We start from the raw sequence: 23,975 nt of genomic DNA, 5'->3' as shown, positions 1-23,975 counted from the left end.
ACTGAGGGGAGATTTAGTAGAGGTATATCAAATTATGAGGGGTATTGATAGTGTTAATGCAGGCAGACTTTTCTATGGAGGTTGGGTGGATTACAACTAGAGGGTTAAGGGTGAAAGGTGAAATGTCTCAGGGGACCATGAGGAGAAAGGTCTGTGAGAATATGGAACAAGTTGCCAGCACAAGTGGTGCATGCAAGCTGGATTTTAAAGCTGAAGAGAAATTTGGATAGGTACATGGTTGGCAGGAACATGAAGGACTATGGTCTGGGTGCAGGTCGATGGAACTAGCAGATGAAATGGTTCAGCATGGATTAGATGGGCTGAAGGCTGGTTTCTGTGCTGCACTTTTCTATATCTATAACTACTGTATATAGTATGACATTTTAATGGGACGGAGACTATTGCCCTGATTTTCAGACCAATCCTCACATACTGTTAGCCCATTTTGAAATGTATGTCTAAATGAGTACAATACCAGGGATAGACCAAATTGTAAAGTTAAAATGAAAATTTCAAATTATGCACCAGTGGTGGAATTGCAATCACTTCAGTTGAGTATGATGTCCTCTTAAGGGGTTTTCTATTGGTGGGTCCTCCGGTGGCTGTAGAGGCTGATCTAGGATCCACATATACTGATGCATTGTGGACAAGAGTAGGTGCTGGCTGTTGTTATTGTTTGGTTGTTCTACATCTCTTTTTGAAACTGCTGCTTGCTTTCTGTGGCACAGCAGAGGTTATGAAAAGACAATAGTTACAAAGGGACTCAGCAGGTCAGGCAGCATCTATGGAGAAGAGTGAACAGTTGATGTTTCGGGTCAATGTGCTTCATTATGAGTCCTGATGAAGGCTCTTGGCCCAAAATGTCAACTATATTCTTTTCCATAGATGCTGCCTGGCCTGCTAAGTTCCTTCATCATTTTGTGTGTGTTGCTTGGATTTCCAGCGTTTTCAGATTTTCTCATATCTGTGCCACTACAGCACTGCGAAATTTCTTCCAGGAATGCCCACCCTGAAGAAGTTTAAATCTTCCCTTTAACAGGAGTTCAGTGAGACCCTCTCTCACTGCTCCCTCTCTGTGATTTCTGCTGCCCTCCAACTCTTCAACAATGTGCTCCTCAGACCTACTTCCACAACCATGTTTCCTTCCTGGGAATATGCCTTTGCTGCCATCTTGAGTCCCATGGCTTCCAGGTCAGTTTTCAAGGTTCTCAATTCAGTCCTTTGAGGACCCGAGGTACTCGCATTCAATCAACTCCATCTCCCACAGCATTCTAGGCACCACGCTTTCTGCCATGAGGAGGTACGTGGGGACCCTATCCCAGTTCTTTCCACAATCCCAGGATTCTCTCTCTGCCCCTTCAATGGACCTGTTCACCTTTTTATTCTCCGCCAGATCCACAGTTTCAATTGGAGTCCCGATGAAGGGACTGTTTACTCTTTTCCATAGATGCTGCCTGGCCTGCTGAGTCCCTCCAGTATTTGTGTATGTTGCATTAACTACTAAAGAAATATTTCACTTAAACTTAAAAGGATTCTTTATGCACATGTTCCCAGTGGTCAATGACACCAAAGCCAAAGGATATCCTGGTCTTCCCCTACATCTCAAGCATCATACAAGCCGCTTTATTCATTTTTTGCAGAAACGTAGTTGCGAATAAATTGATTCAAAATTAAACCTCATTCCAGGTGTTATTAATAGAAATTGAACTGATACCATGCCATGACGTTGTTTCCACTTTGCAAAGGCAATTTATGAAACATTTTGGAACATTCCTTACATGGCATTAACATGAAATATAAATTGTTGTTGAACTTGATCCTCTACACCTTCCAGGTACTCTAATGAGAGAAGAAAATAAGGTTTAATAGATATTCTGTTCCATTTTCTGAGATGGTGGCAGTTCTGTATCTTTATCTCCAAATGGCTGAGCAACTGTAGGTGCCCCATCTAGTGGTTACCTGGCACACCAACTTTGTGGCTTTTAAACCGTAAGATTGGATAGCACAGATTGAACATTAGCTAAGTAAGGCACAGCTGCCATATTAGAGTTACTCTGGCTACTTAGTATTTCCTGCAAATTGCATGCAAGAATATGCCAGCACTTCTTTTTAACATTACATCAGTGCATTGATTTAAGGCATCAAAGTATCACATTATGACATCCCTGGAAGTTTATTGCCTAAAAATTCCATTAGTGGCATGGCATTGATTCAATTGAACAGTGATATGTCTGAATTAAAAAGGACCAAATTAATGTTTTGCACTTCTTCAAATGCAAAAACCTGTCCGTGAGACACACTACAGATCTGATTGGGAAGGAGAAGGATTCAAGGCAGCAAATAATCAGGAAGGAATGGACAATTGAGATGCCAGTTGATATAGCAAAGGGATCAGAATGGCACTTCCAAAGTGTGGTGAGGCTCTAAGAGGGTAACAATTGTTGGGATGGTCAATGAATCAGTGCCCACTGTAAGTTGGTGAGTGTTAATCAGGGACCTGTATTCAAAGTAAAAATCTTGGCTTACTTAGGAAAATATATTCAAAGACCACCATCTCAGATTTGGCACTTTCAAAAGTGAAAGTCAAAGTCAAGTCTGTTGTCATATACACAAGTACGTGTTTGAACAGGTGCAATGAAGCTCTTACAGTAGCATCAAATGCACATAACTTCAGATAAAAGCATTCACAAGTAAAACATAAAATAGCTAAATTAATTTTACGGCATTGTAGAAGAAAAAACACAATTAGAAAATTCAAAAAGAAAACAAAGTCCATTGTATTGCAAAGTGGTCATAGTGTTGCTGTACTGAAGTAGTATTTAAAATTATGCAAATTGATTCAAGAACTAGATGTTTGAAGAGAAATAGCTGTTCCTGAAATTAGTGGTGTGGGTCTTCAGGATCCTGTACCTCCTGCCTAATGGTAGCTACAAGAAGATGGCATGGCCCAGATGATGCAGATTTTTCCTGCTGGCGGTGCCTCCTTGAGGCAGCACCTCATGTAGATACTTTCAGTGGAGGGGAGTATTGTCCCTGTGATGCATGAAGCTGAGTCCCATAATCTCTGCTGCTTCTTACATTTGATTTCCCGTACCAGACCATTAAGCAATCAGTCAGGATATAGTTATAGATACGTCTGTAGAAGTTTATTTTAGTGTTCAGTGAGATGGCAAACCTCCTAAGAAAATAAAGGTGCTAGGCCGGTAGAAGTCATCCAAAATTTTAATACCCAGCAATGTAAAGCTACTAATCCTCTCCACTGCCAATCCACCAATGTAGATTGGTGCATAGTTTTACTAAGGATGAGCTTGAGGTTATTGTGGCACCACTCAAAGAGATGTCTCACATTGTTCCTGATTTCATCCAATAGCAGTGGTATCACCAGCAAACTTGTATATTCAACTTCAGTTTCAAGTTCAAGTCCAAGTTTAATTGTCCTCCAACCATACATGAATGCGCATGAATACAGCCAAATGAAACAGCGATATTCCAGGGTCAAGGTTCAAAACACAATACCAATAGTCACACACAGCATAAGGCACATATAGCACATATAAGACAGCAAGCACATATAAGATATCAGTAAAATACGGTCAACCAAAACAATAAAGTCAAAGTAACTGCATCAATGATTGTAACAGGAATCTGCAGTTGAATATAATACAGATTGTCTTCTGATGAGCAACCACTGAGGGGCAGCACAGACTCCAGCTTGGACACCATACTACACCACCTCTAGTGGAGTGCACCGACTGCAACGCCTCTCTCCTGGGCAGCTGTAAACAGGCAACACCGCAGCTTGAGGACAACTCCTTGCAGCTCCCCCACAGTCCGCCATGACTCAGTGAATCAGACTTGCAGCACTCCACGTTAATGTCTAACAGGGTCTTCCAATCACAGGAAAAGTGACTAAGATGATCACTTGCTGTTGGACAGCACACCACCTTCTGGCACGGACTGGTGATTCGCTGCTGTGAGGTGTTGAACGAAGTTACACAGTTTTCACTGAATGCTTCCCTGGGCTAAGAGCATTTTGTACTGGGAGTCTCCAATAATGGGTGCCCCTCTTTAATGCAGCTCAGGTTAGTCCTGCAGAACTGTCAAAGAATGCTGGACCCCGAATGCACTGTATATGCCTGATACAGAAATGACCTTGGAGGCGCAAATGTGGCTCACAATAGGAAGTACCTCGTTGAATTTCATGATTGCCATAATTTAACCCAGAACTATTTGCGAATGCAAGTTATTCTAGATCAAATGAATTTTCTGGAAAAAATAGTACTTTCTACCCTTGGAGGTTTCATGAGGTTCTGTGACACTCTTCATAGATGCAGGCAATGATATTGTTTGTGTGAGGGTATTTTGCATGATCTCAATGTGAAATGTTCAGGACCAATAGAAATTTGAATGCCGTCTGAGGGTGACCTGGCTGGCACTCTGGACACTCCCAGGTGCTGACCAATGCCAGTCCTCGGTCCAGCTTTGCATGCCCTTCACCTCCTGATCTACTGCTCTAGTGCTAATTATGGCTTTTCAGATGAAATACACTCGGAAGTACATGCCCACCACAGACTCCGGTTTTATCAAACTCAGCACTGTAACCATGTCTGGGGAAATGTATTAGGAAAACAAAGTTATTGAATTTGCAGCATGCCTGTGGCATTACCTGCCACCCAGCTATCCCATGATTTATTCCTAAACATGGGACAATTTAAAATGACCAATTAATCTACCAACCGGAACGTCTTTGGACTGTAGAAGGAAACCCACATGGTCATGAGGAGTTGAACCCAAGTCATCTGCACTGTAGAGCATTGTGCTAACCACTATGTTATTGTGGCACCCTAATTATTTGCCAATGAAATACGCTTATTAAATTATATCTACTTGGTTTCTTCTTCATTGAGTTTATAATCAGACAATGCATTGATAAAGGAGTTGGACTGTATAGGTTCAAAAGACGGTTTGCAATTTCTCAAGGGCATTTTGGGCTGGTCAATAAATACTGGCTTTGCAACATCCTAACAAATGAATTTATTAAAATGCAATGTTCTGGAATTAGTATCAGTTTTAAATTGATGCCCTCAATATAAATATAATAGTAATCCCTTATTACTGTTGTTAATTTCTCCAAGAGAGTTTGTTACTTGAAGCTTTAATAGCTGACATCAGTTGCTCGCCTTACCTCTTAGTTGTGGACACTTTTCCTACAGTTATAATTTAGTCAGTCATTAGTAATGAATGCCTTTAATTGTGCAATTGTAATGTAACTCTAAAGCACATGTGCAGGAGAATGCTGGTGGACTTCTTGATTGGCCAACACAGCAGCGTAGAGAGATTTTTTTCATGACTTTGAAAAGAGCGCAATGAATAAAGATGAGCATTCTTATGAGAGCGTCAGCTAGGCTGGAAGATCCCTTAATGTGAGCAAATATTCCTTGTGAGGATGCAGCTGCTTGTGTAAAGCATATTTGTTGCAGGCATACTGTCCAGAGCACTGAAAAGTAAACATGAGGAGATTGATTTCTTCAGGATATTCTTGGTGTGTTGTAACCGCCTGACCAAAGACTTTGTGCTGACTTGCTTCTTTATTCCCTTCCACATTGCTCAGTCGGTTCAAAATCCAAAGCAAGCACATTTTCCCGGTGTAGTAAGGTGAGTGCTTTGTTAAGGTGTACCAGCTGCTATATTATGCTCATCAATGGGTTTTCTGCCGCACTGTTGTCAGAGATACACTGCCTCATTGTTCCTCTTCTGCACCATTTATTTATTTCTGTAATATATAGTAATTTTTGTGTCTTGCTCTGCAATGGTGCCTCAAAACAACAAATTTCACGACATGTCTGTGATAATAAATCTGATTCTGAATCTAATAGGTTGATTTTTTTCTGAACTGTAAACTTCTGCCCTTCCTTGGTTATCAGTGTAATTCAGCAAGAGGGTACATAAAATCAATGCTTTGGGAATTGAAGTAGTGGCTCCATTTACTACTTATTGACTCAAACACCTTCCAGGCAAAATGACATATAAATGGACTAGTACAGTTTGCATTCAATTCTTTTGACATTTCTGTTGTTGATGAACTGACAGATTCGTCGTACGGATTGTGTCACAAATGTGGCAAAAGCTTAAGAAACCAAACAGCTGAATTAATAATGTTTATTTAACTTAGACTCCACACCCCCACCTTCACTGCTTAAAGGAGTAATCTCAGTAATAGGTTAGGCAATCTCAATGCATTCAATGTTAGAATATGATAAAAAAAATTGTTGGTACAGTTTTAATTGTTTGTTAATGAATTTTAAATTCATACTTACAATTTAAAGTTCACATCAATGAACATGAAATTAATGCAGATTTTTTTTTAACATGAGGGTCAAAGCGGAGTGTTGTGTGAAGTGATGATCAGAATATGAAAGCTGAATTGAGGGAGTGTTCATATTTCAAGCTTTCAAACACGACCTCAGCCTGGCTGTCAGCCCTGCTTGTTTGTACAAATGTTCCACACTTCAAACGTTCTTCCGGAACAGGCTGCCTGATGAAATTAACAGGTCACCCATCATTAACTGCCAAAACAGACTTGTCCCCCAGCGTAACCTGTAGGCCAGGCTGGCCGCTCAACCACACAAGGGCATTGCTGTGGAGGAGGTATGCAATGGTTTCCTGAGCACCCTCTGCTTTCACCACCAGCCCCATCCTGCTGAACACTGGAAGCTGATAATTGAGTGCAATGAATTCACAGAATTCCATCAAACTTTCATGACCAATAATTGATTATTGATGTTTTGCGACCTTGCACTCTGTTAATGGATACCCTCAAGCAACAATCCTTCAGTACAGAGTGCTGTATTTAAGCTGCCTGGGCAATTGTATTTATATATTCATTGTTTTTTTTTAATAACCTACAAGTACCCTATGGGAAACAAGCTTGAGGCAGTCTTAAACCTATTTGAACTGGTTAAGAATACAAGTGATAAGTTTGCAAATAGTTTCTCTCTATTTTGCTCCATTAAACAAAATCAAATTAAACACGACACAAAGAATTTCCATTCTTGCTTTGCCTAAATTCCAAGAAATGCACCCTTATTGCAGCATTTTGTGCTTTTGCCATTCTGCAGCCTGCCTGAATGAGTTTACAGATTGCAAGATGAAACGGTGAGGGCATTCGCTCATCCATCCAGAATACGAGCTTACATTCTAAAGCAAGTCACATAACTCAATTTTGAATGGATCCAAGGCTTTCATCTCCACTTACAGTGTAGAAGAGCAATCCAAGTGTTGATTATTTTTTCATGAATTTCTCTGTGTCGACCCTGAATTGAAATTATAGAATCATAAACGGTACATCACAGACGTCAATAATATCTGCCCTCTCCGCAGAGCTTGTAAATATTTATTTATAAAAGTATTCATCAAAGTCCTGACTTGGATTTGCATAATGGAATACTGTGGAGAACCTAATTCTGCACCTTTAGATGAGCTTTTTGCAAACTTTTCTTACTTATCATTTAGATATCCCAGATTTTGAACGACTATATTAAATCAGCTTTTAAATTTTTTTGTAGGGCAGATGATATTACCAGATTCCCCGGTCTCTGAACATAATTGAGAGTTTTTAGTCTTGAAAACATTCTCATACATTTCATCTTCATTATAAAGTAAGGTATCCAAAAATGAAGAGTGATCCAGCCAAGGTCAATCAGTGTTTAATGGTTAAAATGGTTTTGGATTCTAAGCATCTGTTATTAAAGACAAAACTTTCATATTTAAAATGCCTTTTCATTGTCCTACTACTCTTAGGGATTTGTAGGCAAAAATGAGGATCACTGGCACTGCATTTGAAACTGAACTGCATTATTATGTTGCCTTCACTCAAAAAGTATGTGAAAGGATAATGTGGTGTTTGTGATGGCCAAAAGGCCTTGAATGAAGTCCCATAAAATAGATTAGCTTATTCATATGTCTGTGTTTACCTCGAATTGAAACTGAACTGTGTTTTGTTTTTGAAGACAGAAGAAAAGTGAAAGATCCTGCATTTCAAATTATTCAACACAACTTCCTACAAGATGCATTTTAAACTAGCTCTGAAGGGTTGTACATTACAATGTGAAAAGTTCAGGAAACAATCCATAAAGACAGGTGAAGCAAAATGGGAGCCTAGAGAGTTTTAGAGACATTTAAAAGCACTGTGATCCTAACATGAAGAAAGCTCATTTCCCAACTGCAGTATATGTATAGTGATAAGAGCCGGGATTCCTAGTTATTTTTTTCTTTGCTTATCTCTTCCAATTAATGACATTTTTGCTCCAAGGGAGATCAGGTATAGTCAGCTTGTCAAGTATTTTCTTGTTGCCAGGTAATTGTCACTTGTTCATTGCCATATAAATTAGCCTGAGTATAAATAATCATTACAACTCAGACAATTTTTCAGCAATAGGCTCCATGGAGATAAAAACAACCTGAACCTCAATCTTAATTCTGCTCCGAGCAGGACATGAGTTCATAGGCAATTCCCTAACCCCAACTCCAGTCTGGATCGTTGTGGATCACCGGGAGCAAATGCAGATCAGCAGCTGAGAACTTCCACTTCACAAGCAACTGAACTCGATTGAGAAAATTCCTTCTGAGAAAGCCCAGCACATCTAAATGTGCTGGTTAGTTCAGGTTAGTTAAGAAGGTTCAGTCGTTAGGTATTAATGCTAGAGTAATAAAATGGATTCAACAGTGGCTAGATGGGAGATGCCAGAGAGTAGTGGTGGATAATTGTTTATCGGGATGGAGGCTGGTGACTAGCAGGGTGCCTCAGGGATCTGTTTTGGGCCCAATGTTGTTTGTAATATACATGAATGATCTGGATGATGGGGTGGTAAATTGGATTAGTAAGTATGCCGATGATACTAAGGTAGGAGGTGTTGTGGATAATGAGGTGGGTTTTCAAAGCTTGCAGGGAGATTTATGCCGGTTAGAAGAATGGGCTGAACGTTGACAGATGGAGTTTAATGCTGAGAAGTGTGAGGTTCTACATTTTGGCAGGAATAATCCAAATAGAACATACAGGGTAAATGGTAGGGCATTGAGGAATGCAGAGGAACAGAGAGAACTAGGAATAACAGTGCATAGTTCCCTGAAGGTGGAGTCTCATGTAGATAGGGTGGTGAAGAAGACTTTTGGAATACTGGCCTTTATAAATCAGAGCATTGAGTACAGAAGTTGGGATGTAATGTTAAAATTGTACAAGGCATTGGTAAGGCCAAATTTGGAATATTGTGTACAGTTCTGGTCACCGAATTATAGGAAAGATATCAATAAATTAGAGAGAGTGCAGAGACAATTTACTAGGATGTTACCTGGGCTTCAGCACTTAAGTTACAGAGAAAGGTTGAACAAGTTAGGTCTCTATTCATTGGAGCGTAGAAGGTTGAGGGGGGATTTGATCGAGGTATTTAAAATTTTGAGAGGGATAGATAGAGTTGACGTGAATAGGCTGTTTCCATTGAGAGTAGGGGAGATTCAAACGAGAGGACATGATTTGAGAGTTAGGGGGCAGAAGTTTAAGGGAAACACGAGGGGGTATTTCTTTACTCAGAGAGTGATAGCTGTGTGGAATGAGCTTCCTGTAGAAGTAGTAGAGGCCAGTTCAGTTGTGTCATTTAAGGTAAAATTGGATAGGTATATGGACAGGAAAGGAGTGGAGGGTTATGGGCTGAGTGCGGGTAGGTGGGACTAGGTGAGATTAAGAGTTCGGCACGGACTAGGAGGGCCGAGATGGCCTGTTTCCGTGCTGTGATTGTTATATGGTTATATATGGTAAATAGCTGGCAGCAATTGACATGTGTTCTATGTAGGCAGGGAATTAATGATGAGTGAAGAGCAAAATGGAAGAAATGAATGGAAGCAAGTGGAAGGAAAAAGAAGAAATGACTATTTAGCTCTCTTTTGAAATTAACAATAGGTCTTATTCTTTCTTTTTATTATTATTCTACTTGGTGTCTCAGGTCATATTCCAACTGTAAGACTGACTAATCATCTAGGCAGCAATGAAAACTCCAATATATTGAAATTTAATACAGTACAATGCATATTTTTTCTTCATCATAAATGACTATTGTACCTTTGCCCTGGAGAAGACAGCATCAAAACCAACAAATGAGCTTTGATGAAGCTGAATGACAGTCAGCTTTCAACAAAAATCTTATGGGATTGAAAAGCTATTGCTGTGATTGTGCTGGTTATTTGAAGATGGGGTCTGAGCTGGTCACTAGATCCTTGCCTCCTCTCTTACTCCCTCCAGATGATAAATGCTTTGAATAAACATTTATGACATTCTCCTCTTCTGTCTCTTAGGAAAGAAAATATGAGTCCCATAGCTTACTGCATTTACAAAAGAACACATGTAAAAATAAACTTGACAGAATTATTTGGAAGGATCCAGCTTAAGTTTCCGAAATCATCTGAGGGAAGATGCTGTGTAGGGAGGTAGCTTTCTTCCCTTGTGCTACTGTAGCTCTTCTCCCTATATTCCAAACTCCGGTGGTAAGAAATCTGAATCTTTTTTCTTCATCACGATCTCATTTATTTATGAATTGTAAACTTATTAAATATTCCTACTCTACGATTGACAATGAAAATACAAAGTTTGTAATTGCAACCTCCACAACATAAATAGTGCATGCTTAGTGAACTAGTAACCTGGTAGTTCAGTTAGTTAAAGTCAGTCCTGAGCCTTATAGGCTCATCAGGTTATGCCGGCTTCCGTGGCGTGAAGCGAATAAGAGTAGGAGACTACCATCCCCTCCCCCACCACCAGGATAGGACGCCAGTCTATCGCAGGGTTAACCCCCAGTATTTTGCCGGTACCCATTTTCAGCTGGGTGGACTGGAGCAATGTGTGGTTAAGTGCCTTGCTCAAGGACACAACCCACTGCCTCGGCTGGGGCTGGAACTCACAACCTTTAGATCACTAGTCCAATGCCTTAACCACTTGGACAAGCACCACACAGTAACCTATTGCTGCAGAAGAATAATTCAGAACATTGGACTACAGCTTCCTCCAGACTGAGTTCGACTTCTCAAATCGATTTAATTCACCTGAATTAAATGGACAAAGAAATGGCAAAGGTTAAGGGTGACCATGAAGCTAATGGTTTCTTCATTAAACTCCAATCTCATTAACTAAAGGCCTACAGAAAAGGAAATCTGTGAGCTTTACCTGGTCTGACCCACAATATATTTAACAGAATGTCACAGCAAAACATTTATTGTATCAAAACTCTTGCCAGTAATTCCAAAAGATGCTCCACCACCATCTAGAATCCCATCCTGATGCAGAGTCTCAGCCCAAAATGTCAACTATTTATTCCTCTCCATAGATGCTGCATGATCAGCTGAGTTCCTCCAGCACTCTTCATGTGCCACTTTTGATTTCCAGTACTTGCAGAATCTTTTTTGTTCACCATAATATTGGAGTATTGTGTGCAGTTTTGGTCCCCTAATCTGAGGAAAGACATTCTTGCCATAGAGGGAGTACAAAGAAGGTTCACCAGATTGATTCCTGGGGTGGCAGGACTTTCATATGAAGAAAGACTGGATCGACTAGGCTTATATTCGCTAGAATTTAGAAGATTGAGGGGGGATCTTATTGAAACTTATAAAATTCTAAAGGGATTGGACAGGCTAGATGCAGGAAGATTGTCCCCGATGTTGGGGAAGTCCAGACCAAGGAGTCACAGTTTAAGGATAAAGGGGAAGCCTTTTAGGACTGAGATGAGGAAAAACTTCTTCACACAGAGAGTGGTGAATCTGTGGAATTCTCTGCCACAGGAAACAGTTGAGGCCAGTTCATTGGCTATATTTAAGAGGGAGTTAGATATGGCCCTTGTGGCTAAAGGGATCAGGGGGTATGGAGAGAAAGCAGGTACGGGGTTCTGAGTTGGATGATCAGCCATGATCATGCAGAATGGCGGTGCAGTCTCGAAGGGCCGAATGGCCTACTCCTGCACCCATTTTCTATGTTTCCATGTCGGGTCCAACATGGCTGGTAAGTTCCAGCTTTGCTGTGGCACACCTATCCTGAGAATGAAAAAGGATTAATTGGGTTGGGGGATAACATGTGGAGTGTGTTTGGTAGGCAGGGTGTGGATGAAGATACGCATACCAGCAAAATTCTGACAGTATTAGTACAAGCCTTCTTTCACAATTACCTAACTTATCCACCCTATATGGATTTCCTTTACATCTTTTATGGTCCATGTATGAAATGCTTGTGATCACGTACTGCTGGGTGCTGGTCAAACCATGGACATCTGAAATGCAAACAAAAACCATTTAAACATTCCTTTCAAGTTGCCTAGCATTTGAGTTACTCAAATTACACTATATTAATGATAGTTGCATGGATTTACTTAGTTACTTAAGATCAACAGAGGTTCCCAGGCCAGTTAAACTTTTTGCCAAAATTGCACGGCAAAGTTAGCCCTTTTTAGTGCAAGTGAAAGCACTACTATCCTGTCTTTTGTGAAACACTCATTTTCTCCATTAGCGGTTGTTCTTAAATGGCCTAAACAAGTAATTCCCTCTCTACACGTGTAATTTCTTCTCTACACCTCCCTACACTGATATTTCCCATTCTTTTACGGCAATCAATGCCATCTAAATATTCAGCTAAACTTTTTAGACAAATTATCATGTTACCCATTCAATAATTTTCTTGTCAGCTGTTGTAGGTCCAAATTGACAGTTCAGAGCTCTGCAAGTTCAGTTAATAACAGAACAAGGAATTCACTCATGGTAAAGAACATTGATGACTCCCACCCAAAATGTTACCTTCACAATGCCCTGTAACCTCAATTTTAACTAGATTTACACTTTTTCAGATAATGAACCTATCTTTGCCCATGTGCAGGAAGACCCGAGCAGTTTCCACATGACAAATATGGTGTGTGCTAGCATTATTTGTGAACAAAGCAACAAGCAAATCCTACATGACAGTATCACCACCACCTCTTGACATTCAAGCACATTCAGGCGCTCACTTTTAAAATCCTCTTCCATTAACAAACCTAACTGGATCAACAGCATACTGTAAATATCTGGGCATTCTGTGCCCAGCTGAGTATTCTGTGGCCTGCCTCTGGTTCTCTGCCTCTGAAGCTAGCCTGCGAGGAACATGTGGGAGAGCTTATAGGATTTAATTGGAGAAATGGATTGAGATCATTGGTCTGGAAGTTGTCATAGACTTGATAACTTCCTTTTTTGTCATTAGAAAATATGAAATCACTTTGGAAATGTGGAATATGAAACCAGGCATATGATGTAATAGGCACCACTTGCTGGGATTTGTTTGGCACCTGCATTACCCTAGAAGATGAATAACTTTTACGAGAAAAGTCATGCATTTATATCTCAACAACAGACCCGACTGGTTTCCCTCCACCACTTACCCTCCTCAGTCTGATGGAACTGGTCCTCCTCCTCAATAATTTCTCCTTTGGTTCCTCCACTTTCTCAATCTCTCTGTCTCCACCTCTGGAGTCAAATTGTCTACTGATATTTTTTTTAAAGCTGCTGATTTCCATTGCAACCTTGACCATATCTCTTCCTAACCTGTCTTCAGTAAAAGTCCTACTCCCTTTTCTCGGTTCCCTCATCTCCACCGTGTTTGTTTCTAGGATGAGGCTTTCCTTTCCAGGATATCAGAAATCTCCTCTTTCTTTAAAGAATAGGGTTTCCTTCCTCCATCATTGATGCTGCTTTAACCTACACCTCCTCCATTTCCCAGAAATCTGCACTCACCCCATTTTCCCGCCACTTTAATGGGGATAGAATTCCTCTTGTCTTCACCTACTATCCTATGGGCCACTGCAGCCAACACATCATCCTTTGCAACTTCCGCCACCTTCAACAGGATCCTACCACAAAACAGCTCTCTACCTCCTCCCACTCTCTGCTTTCCACAGGGATCACTCCCTCTGTGATTCCCTTGTCCATTTGACCCTCCCCACAACTCTCCTTCCTGGCAAGTGACAGAAATGTTACACCTGTCCATTCACCTCCTCCCTCATATCCATTCAAGGCCCCAAACAGTCCTTCCAGATGAGGCAACACTTCACCTGTGAAAGTGCTGGAGTCATCTCCTGTATCCAATGCTCCTAATGTAGTCTCCTCTACATTGGTGAGACCTAATGTTAATTGAAGGGCCACTTTGTCAGGCACTATCCTCCATCCACAAAAAAGCAGAATTTCCCCTTGGCCAACCATTTTAATTCTTATCCTCATTCCCATTCGGACATGTCAGTCCACAGCCCCCTCTTCTGCCACAATGAAGCCACTCTCAGGGTGGAGGAGCAACACCCCATATTGTGAATGGGTAGCCTCCAACTCGATGGCATGAACATCGATTTCTCCTTCCATTTTTTTCCCTCCCCCTTCCCTCTTCTATTCTCCATTCTGGCCTCTTGGTTCTTCTCCTCATTTACTTATCATCTCCCCTGGTGGTCCTCCCTCTTCCCTTTTTCCCATAGTCCACTTTCATCTCCTATCAGATTCCTTTGTCTCCAGCCCTTTGCCTTTTTCACCTATCAGCTCCTGACTTCTTACTTCATCATTTCTCCCCCACCCACCTGGTTTCACCTTTTAGCTTGTCCTCCTTCTCCTTCCCCAAACTTTACAGTCTGTTATCTTCACCTTTCTTTTCCAGTCCTGATGAAGGGTCTCGGCCTGAAATGTTGACATACGACATGCCACATAATGATGATGATGATGACAGAGACTTTCCTGTCACTTTCCTTATTATCACATATTCAACTTACTGTAAACACGTCATCCAGTTTAGTTTATCTCACACATTGTCAATCTGCTCACTCAGGCCATTAATTTGTAGTAAGACCCTAATAGTGTTACCAGGATTGAACATGGGCTTGTGAAAGAGGAAAACTTTATTTTTTTGATGTGCTCCTGCCACCTGCTTGTAGGTTAAAATCTTCAGCTGATTTTATGTGCCTTTTTAGTCAGTATCAGGACAAATTTACCATCCTGCCCCAAAAGGGGAAGCAGCTTCTGTTATCTATGCATTTTGTGCCTCAAATTATGTATGTAAGTTCTAGTATATCAAATTACTTTAACAGAAATAAATTTTATTTTTATCCTGCTTGCTAATGCCTCTGTTAAAATCATAGATTGAAGAATTCGTAATATTCGTAGCATTAGACATTCAGGTATGAATATTTGTAGAATAATTACTTGCTATGATGCAGAAAGAAGCAATTCAGCCTAAAGCCAGCTCCCAAAAGAACTATCTCATCCGTCCCATTCCCCATTTTCGTATTTCCCTATAACCTCTTTCTCTCATGTGCTCCCATTTGTTTCTTTTGCCACCTATCTACAGTACACTCTGGGGTAATTTACCGTAGTCAATTAATTTACCAGCCATCTTTGTGATTTGGACAAAGCTGGAACATCCAGCAGAAACCAGGTCAGGAGAGTACATGCAAACTAACAGGGAGTACACACTTGGTCGGGATCGAACCCAAGTGTCAGGAGCTGTGGGGCAGGAACATTAACAGCTGGGCCACTGCGCTACAGTGCCACCATTTTGCCTAAATGGATAGAACAGGATTAAACTTATGTCTCTCATGAACATTAACAGTTCTGTTTTGCTTTTGGTCTCCTTGGACACGTGTGGATTTTTAAAAACAGCCTCATTCACTGAGCAGGACATCAGCACTGTTCAGTTCCAATTGGCAGTCATTTCATTACTCTCATTGTTGAATGACTGAGGCAGATGTATTTTGACTAATGTCTTCTCAGTGGTGGCTGGTAGACGTATATCATCACTGGGTAAAGAAAGTGATGTACTGTCTGGCTTCACTAAAGCTACCCTGTAGCTCACTGAATTTCTGAGAATGAACTCAGCCAATGAAATGTCATCCCTCTCTCTCACCTTTTTAACCTCTGTTGTCATGCATCATTGTGTTCACATCAGGCACAAAATCACCCTCCGACATCACAACAGACAACATGAAGTTCCAACAATTAACCCATCCTTTTGACTTTCGTTTTGATTGAACACAGCTGTGGATGGAATTAGATCAGCAATAAATCTAAAGGGCAAGGAGCCTTTTGAATTTGGGCATCAGTTTTCTCTGAAAATACTGAAAGATCAGGGTCAAAAAAGCAAAGCAGCTTTAATGACCAAGGTGCAATCATTCAAACCACTTACCTTTCTGGCCCCAGTGCTGTGGTATTTTCAGAGAAAACAGCAACTGAATTCAGATAGGACCCATGGCCTTGATCAAATACAAATCTTCCAATGAAGATTTCAGATGAGAGATATTGCCTAGAAATTCGTCGCTGGACAGTATTGCTAAAGAATCTGTAAATTCCTGTCAGTGCATTGGATTATACCTCTGAAATTCATTTTGCCAAAGTCAGTGGAATAAATATTGGAGCCAGAGTACAATGTGCTGATGATATAGGCCATTTAATAGATCGACTGGGATGAATTTCAAGGCAATCTTATCATGGATAATTCATGAATACAATTTGATTAATGTCAAATATAAAATAATTTGTTCAGATTGTTTTGCAGATCATAGCCCGCACTTGTGTAGTTTCCTGGCACTGTGCAGTAATGGGAACAATGCTGAAATGACAGAGCTCTCATTTTATTATGGAAATCGAACAACAACTTTCGGAGAGTGCATATTTTCAGTCAGAACTTCAGTGCATCTGCATAATGTTTACTGTAAAGCAATTAAAACATATTTTGTTAAATAAGGTGTAGGTGGCATTTTAAAGGCAAAATCAGCTGTGTTTATAGCTGAGCTGGTTCTCAGGTGTTCAAAGGCTGATGTATGTATGCACTCATCTTCTTTGAACACGGGATTTGGTTTATTTAAGAATGTTTATGATGGTCCATATTAATTACATGCATATTATTTACTGTTTAAAAATGCTTCAAATTGTATACATAATTAATAAGTCTTCCATTTTCTGGTTTGCTGTGAGAATTCTTCAGTCTGACTCAATGTCCACCTCACTACTGACATCACTACTGCTGATTGCTACAGCTCACCTGCACAATGTGCTTCATTGCAATAGATGTCAAACTGATATACAGTGTAATGCACATGAGTTTGGTTGGAAAGTTTATTCAAGGCAGGTGCTGAATGTTGATCCTGGAATGGGTGACTGGAAAATCCAAACCATCCTACAACTGGCCCCGTGATTGATAGTCATGTTGCTTGAGCAGTGATGCAGAATCTAGGCAAAAGCTGTAAATTCTTGTTCTCACCACATCAGCTAATTACATTGTCAATTAAATAAATTTGGAACAATGCATAAAAAGACCAAAATCAGTAATGGTGACTGTCAAAGATATGTATTGTTGTAAAAGCAACACACACAAAATGCTGGAGGAATTCAGCAGGCTGGGCAGCATCTATGGAAAAAAGTACAGTCGACATTTTGGGCTGAGACCCTTCATCAGGACTGGGGAAAAAGCCTATTAGATCACTTAGTGAAAGAAGTCTGCCTTACCTGTCATATATGCTGTTTCAACCCAGAGCAGTATTACTTTTAAGACAATGACAACATAGGATATAAGGGCAAAATTAGGCCTATCAGCCAATCAAGACCGCTCCATCATGACTCCACCATGGCTGATTTATTATTCCTCTCAACACCAATCTCCTGCCTTCTCCCTGTAACCACCAATGATCTGATTAATCAAGAACCTATCAACCTCTGCTCTAAATATACCCTATGACCTGCACAGTTGTCTTTAGCAATGAGTTCCATAGATTCACCAACTGTGATAAAGAAATTCCTCCTCAACCCCATTGTAAATGGACGTCCCTCCATTCTGAGGCTGTGGTCTCTGATACTAGACTCCCCCATGATAGGAAACATCCTCCCCACATGCACTCTATCTAGGCCTTTCGATATTTGATAGGTTCAATGAGATCCCTCCTCGCTCTTCTAAGCTCCAGCAAGTACAGGCCTACAGCCATCAATATGTTAAACCTTTCAATATACTAATCCTGGAATCGTTCTCGTAAATCTCCAATGCCAGCACATCTTTTCTTAGATAAGGGGCCCAAAGCTGCTCACAAACTTCCAAGTATGGCTTGACCAATGTCTTATAAAGCCTCAGCATTACATCCTTGAAATAAATATTAGCATTGGATTTGCCTTTCTTACCACCTACTCAACCTGCAAATTAACCTTTTGGGGATCCTGCATGAGGACTCCCAGACCCCTTTGCACCTCTGATTTTTGAATTTTCTTCCCATTTAAAAGATAGTATAGGCCTTTATTCTTTCTAACAAAGTGCATGACCATGTATATCTGCTACTTCTTTGCCCATTACCCAAATCTGTCTAAATCCTTCTGCAGACACTTAAGTTTCCTCCACACTACCTGTACCTAGACCTATCATTGTATTGAGTGCAAACTTCACACCTGCATCAAAATCATTAACATATAATTTGAAAAGAAGCAGCCCAACACTGACTCCTGCAGCACACCACTAGTTCAAGTTTCAAGGTGCATTTATTATAGAAGTATGTATGCAGTATACAACTCTGTGATTCATCTTCTCCAGACAGCCATGAAACAAAGAAAACCATGGAAGTTGTTCAATGAAAAACATTAACCACGCCCCCCCCCCCAAAATCTGTAACCCTGACCCCTGCAAAAGTTCTTCAATGGAATCATTCTATTCTTACCCTTATTGGCACGTGGCACAGGCATCAATCCAAAGATTACTACCCTGGTGGTCCTGCTTTTCAGCTTTCTGCACAACCCCCTATAATCCCTCTTCAATACTTCCCCCCCTTTTCCTACCTGTGTATTGGTACCAATATGTACCTTGATTTCCGGCTGCTCACTCTCCCTCTTTAGAATGCCATAGACATAATCCAAGAGATCACTGACCCTGGCATTCGGGAGGCACCATGCCATACAGAATCTCTTTCATGTTTTCTGCTTTGTGCTCCTCTAATTATGGAATCTCTTATCAGTCTGCATCTTCCCTTCTGTGCCACAGAGACAGACTCTGTGCCAGAGACCTGGATGCTCTGGCTCCTTCCGGTAGCCACAACCTGCCACTTATTGTCCACTGAAAGAACAAGGTTTTCTGTTCAAGAGCAATTAATGTAGGTATTGCCTATGATGATGAACTTTCATGTGAGGGTACTTTTCAAACAATCAACTTGATTGTCGCATCATCCACCACAATGTCTATCCCATGAATGAAAAGAAGGGAAGAGGAAGATGGGCTTAGTGGTGGATACGTGTGTAGATGGGAGAAGTTTGGGCATTTACGGAGGCTTTAAGAATGATAACTCTTGTGAGAGAGGGGCTGAGAGAGCCGAGGACCCCGATGTGGTGTGGATACAAATAGCATGTCAAAACAGATATATTGGCAACTCCAGAAGAAAATGATAAAAGCAAACAGAAAAGCAATAACAAGACACAAAAGGAATCTTTTCAGGCATGAAGGAAACCAGCATAATGCAAGACTTCCCCTAGTCTTGCTCTGAAACATGTTCATGAATGTCCTTTTCACAAAGCAATAGAAGGATCTCTCATAACATTATTGATACTGTAAAGGGGGTTTCTTCTTTTTTCTTTGTTACTGTGTATGTAATCAAAAGGGCTTCTTTGTTTTGTTAAATAGCAGGAATGCTTGTTTGTTGCGAGAGAGTGCTGGAAGCTTGTTTGGGTTAAAATTTACTGATAACGAGAATTGTATTCCTTTGTAAACCAAATGGGGATTAATGTTGTTCTTTCTTCTGAGTCTGTAAGCGATTGTTGATGGGCTTTTGGGCAAATCGGCGTGAGGGGGTTGAGAAAGAGGACGCAATGCTGTAAGCTGGGCGAGGAATGGACCCCAAGTGGGAGTCCGAGGCCAGGAGGTACTCTGAGGAGGGGGGATGAAGCTAGGTGTGCTTGGTTGACCACTTCAGAGGGTCCTGAGCTGCGAGTCGAGGAGTTCGGAGGGGATCGAATGGTGGCCAGAAGACTTCAGTAATTGAGCTCCAACGGTTGGGCATGAAGGGGTTTGGACTTTGATAAGTTTGGTGCCTTTTCTTTATTTTTTTCTTCATATATACTGTATCATTATTAATCACTTAGTTATAGTAACCTTTATAAATTGTACTCATTTAATCGCATATGGTGTACTGTCTGTTTTTGGGCGAGGCGGGGACATCACACAGCATCCACACCAGCTGGTTACCTAGTTTGGCGGGGCCGAAGGCTGCTCCCCCTAGACGAGAACGAGCTGAGCGAGCCTGAGGCGACCCAGGGGGTTACAATACCAAATGGCGTCTGTTGTAATGAAAAACAATTAGAAAGTCAACATATATCTTGCCCCATAATTAGTGTGGAGTCTGAACCCAAAGTTGTTATTAACTACACTACATTTCAGACAATACATGATAAGACATATTAATTGGATCTACCCAAATGGATTTTTCTCACAATTCTTCATACAGTTAATTCATTGAATTTAGAAACCTGGATGTCATTCTCACTTAAGTTCCAGGAGCAGCTGAATGAAAGGAAGTATGAAGAACCCACTTACTGAGTGTAAGTAAGGAGCTTTATTCTGGACAAGAAATAATTCCTCTGAGGACAAGTAGATGCATAATGACAAGTCGGGTACTAAATTGACTGATTTGCTGGAGTTGTGATGTGGCTTACAACTGCATCTGTTGGAGGTTCTAAATAACATTTTAGCTGTTAGTCATGTTAATGTCAGCTATATTAGCACATCACTGAAGGAGCCATGTTTGTGATGACACCCTCCACAGCACGAAGCTGGCTAGCTTCTTAAAAAAAAGGATGAATTATCATTGGAAGAGGTGGTGGAAGTCATTTGGGGGTGACTACGGGTTGGTAGCAGATTCCACACAACAGAAACCCTTCAGGCATTGAGGAGAGGCATTGGTGGAGAACTTGGAGGTGGATAGAGATCTCATAGTTGCAAAGATCCAGCAGATCTTCTAGATTAGTGCTGAGAATGAAATTTGAGGAGGGATTCCTGAAGGTAATGGACATGAATTCTGGAGACCTGAGATGGAGGCTTATTAGAAATTCAATGACCTCGCAGGTAGGCCAATGTTTGTAAATGTGACTTCACTTGCCTCATCCCATCCATTGCACTGGTAGCTTCACTCTGGCTCTTGAACAATAATAATTAATTAACAAATGATCAAACTTAATGCCTGGACTTTACGCTCTTCCACACCCTTAGGTACTTAAAACTCTAAACCCACCCACACTTATACCTCATCTTGTGCAGAAAGCCTGCTATTCAATCATAATAGATACAGAAAAATATTGCATGCCAACACATTTTTTTCCTTTTGCAAGTTAGTGTGATGTACATGTCCATTGGTGTTGGCAGTTTTCCAAGGGGGATGAAGTGCAGTTTATTGCAGAATCATAGAAATATTATTGTATAGGAGCTCATATCTATAGTGGTTTTAAGTAACAGCAATCCAGCTAGTCTCAATTCCCTGCTTTTCCCAATAACATTGCAAAATGTTTCCTTTCATGTACAAACGTTTGCATTTATCTGGTTTACTTTTGAAATTCATAGTCAAATCTTCCTCCAGACCCTAACTCTGCAGTGTGAAAAGATGTCACCTCTGGTTCTTTGGCCAATTACCTTCATTCTTTGTACCATTGATCTTGACCATTTTGAAAATGGGAAGAATTTATGTTTATCTACCTAATCTTCAACCATGTGGTCCCCTCAACCATTATCTTTAGTAGCTTGTTCAATATATGTGCTACTTTCTGTGTAGAAAAGTTACTCCTTAGATTACTCTTAACTCTTTTCCCCTCTCACCTTAAACATATACCCTCTAGTTCTTGATTCCCCATCCCAAGAAAAGAGACTGTATACATTCATCCTATCTCTGCCCCTCCTGATTTTATACACCTCTATAAGATTACCTCTTAATCTTCTATACTCATGATGTTAAGTTCATAAACGTACCCCACTCTCCACCCACTAAGGTTAGTCTGGCTGGCATGTAGTTGCGGGCTTTATTCTTTTATTTTGTAATGAAAAAGGATATAATACTTGCAACACTTATGCACCAGGTTTTGCACATATCTATAGATCTTTGAAACATTATGGGCAATTTTTCACTGTACTTATCTCCTTATCCTTAAGAAGAGATCATGGGAAACACCATGACAAAAAGTGTGACCAATGTTCTACATTGATTAACCCATGTCTTAACCACTTAATCCACATGTTTTTGACAGCCAAGAGGGTTTTCTGCACTGGTGCCCAGCTCACTTCAGGAACTGTTGCAGCTTCTGGTACTACTAAACTCAAGGACATTGATAGCAAATTGACAACCATAAACACAAAACAAGGATGATAATTCAGCTGAATATTTCAGCTGTTATATTTCTGTCAGGGATTTGCAGTTAGCTTACATAATAAGTGGTACTGATTCTTTATTATAATGTGCAAATTTTATTCATGGCCTTAAGACACTTTAAGAGTCAGGAACAGGAATCTGCAACTCAGAACAGCTATCTCAGCACAGTGTGAGGGAACAAAGCTGAAGATCCACACAGCTGAGTGACTGGGCAGTGCATTTAACCACTGAGTTATTTAAATTATAGGTACTTATAAAGAATTAAAGAAATTCTAGATGAATAGATTTGCAGCCCGTTTATTAAAAGCTTTGCTCTGAACCACAGCCAAAACAATTAACAACTGAGAGCTTTTTTTGTTAAACTCTTCCGCTGATTTTTTCTCTTCATTGGTTTGGGAGCAAGGTCTTCACACACATGTCTAATTTCTGAATCATTGGATCATCGCTGCAATGTAGAGGAACCAGGTCGCGCTAATGAAAAAAATGAGATCTGATTGAATAATTGCATCCTGTCAAGGTTGTGAAGAATTTGGAGATGGTGCAAAGGAGATGTCAGTCCTGCTCGAGGCGATTAGGAATAGAATATATCTGCTGTTCAAAACATATCCTGTTGCCGCTCACTAATTAAAATAAGGCGCACCAAGTCTATCTGTTTAAAGCTGCATGTCAATCTTACTGCCACTGCACACTGGAGGAAGCTGGTGATTATTTAGTGAAAAGGGGTCTTGTTGTCAGAAACTCTCCCACTTGCACACCAGATGATTCTGTTCTACAATTATTCAAACAGATGATTTTCATTTAAACAAAAAATTGCACCACTGGATGTCACCAGTGCCTTACAATTTTTTTGTTAGTTCATAGACACATTGGAATCATTCTCAGGTGCAAAATTTTTAATCCTTGGAATTTTACATGTTGAAGAATGTAGTGAAAGGAAGCCTGGTGTATTGCTTATAGCAGACAGATTTTTAAGCTTAATCTTTTTATTATATGTTGTAGGGTAGGGACCCCAATATGTTGCTTATTAAGAAATCAGAAGAATGCACAAGTATTTATGAACAGCTTCCAACGGCTGCCAGATTAATGCTGACAACACCCCAAGGAACGATAGCAATTTGATTTTGTTTTCATTGGGGCCCATGTTAGTTGGTTGGCTAGTGAGATCAAGTAAATCCTTTTCTCAGATAATCGACTGCCAGAAATCAGAAGGCTGTGTGAGATCAGTTGTTGTTGTGAAATTTGAAGCCAACCTAAAATATAGTTCAGGCTTTATTGGAAATAAATAATTAAATGATTTAAAATAGAATTTAATAACCAGTCTTTGCCTTACTAAGGATAATAGTTCTGTTTGAGAGGGAAGCAGTGGACTTGTGCAAGAGAGGAGGAGGCTGAACATGTGGGAATGTGTCGGAAGTCTAGTCTAATTAGGTTCAGTTGTTCAGTTGATTCTGATACAGTGTGAGCACTGTCTGAGGTCGGATAAATAATCTCAATCTCCGAAAGCTAATGAACACAAGATTCTTGGCAGCCTGGTAGCTGCAATACTGGAGCAACAGTGGGGCTCTGAAC

General features: G+C 40.5%; 1 long non-coding RNA gene across 1 annotated transcript; it reads left to right on the top strand.

The window, feature by feature from the left end:
• Positions 1-7,319: 7,319 nt before the first annotated feature.
• On the top strand, positions 7,320-20,174 carry LOC132398086 (uncharacterized). Its single transcript, XR_009513543.1, has 2 exons — positions 7,320-10,533; positions 16,574-20,174. It is a non-coding gene; the product is annotated as an uncharacterized LOC132398086 (long non-coding RNA).
• Positions 20,175-23,975: the final 3,801 nt, after the last annotated feature.

Source organism: Hypanus sabinus, chromosome 8, assembly GCF_030144855.1.
Source record: "Hypanus sabinus isolate sHypSab1 chromosome 8, sHypSab1.hap1, whole genome shotgun sequence".
Classification (NCBI taxonomy): Eukaryota; Metazoa; Chordata; class Chondrichthyes; order Myliobatiformes; family Dasyatidae; genus Hypanus; species Hypanus sabinus.
This window is presented reverse-complemented; position numbering and strand designations above follow the sequence as displayed.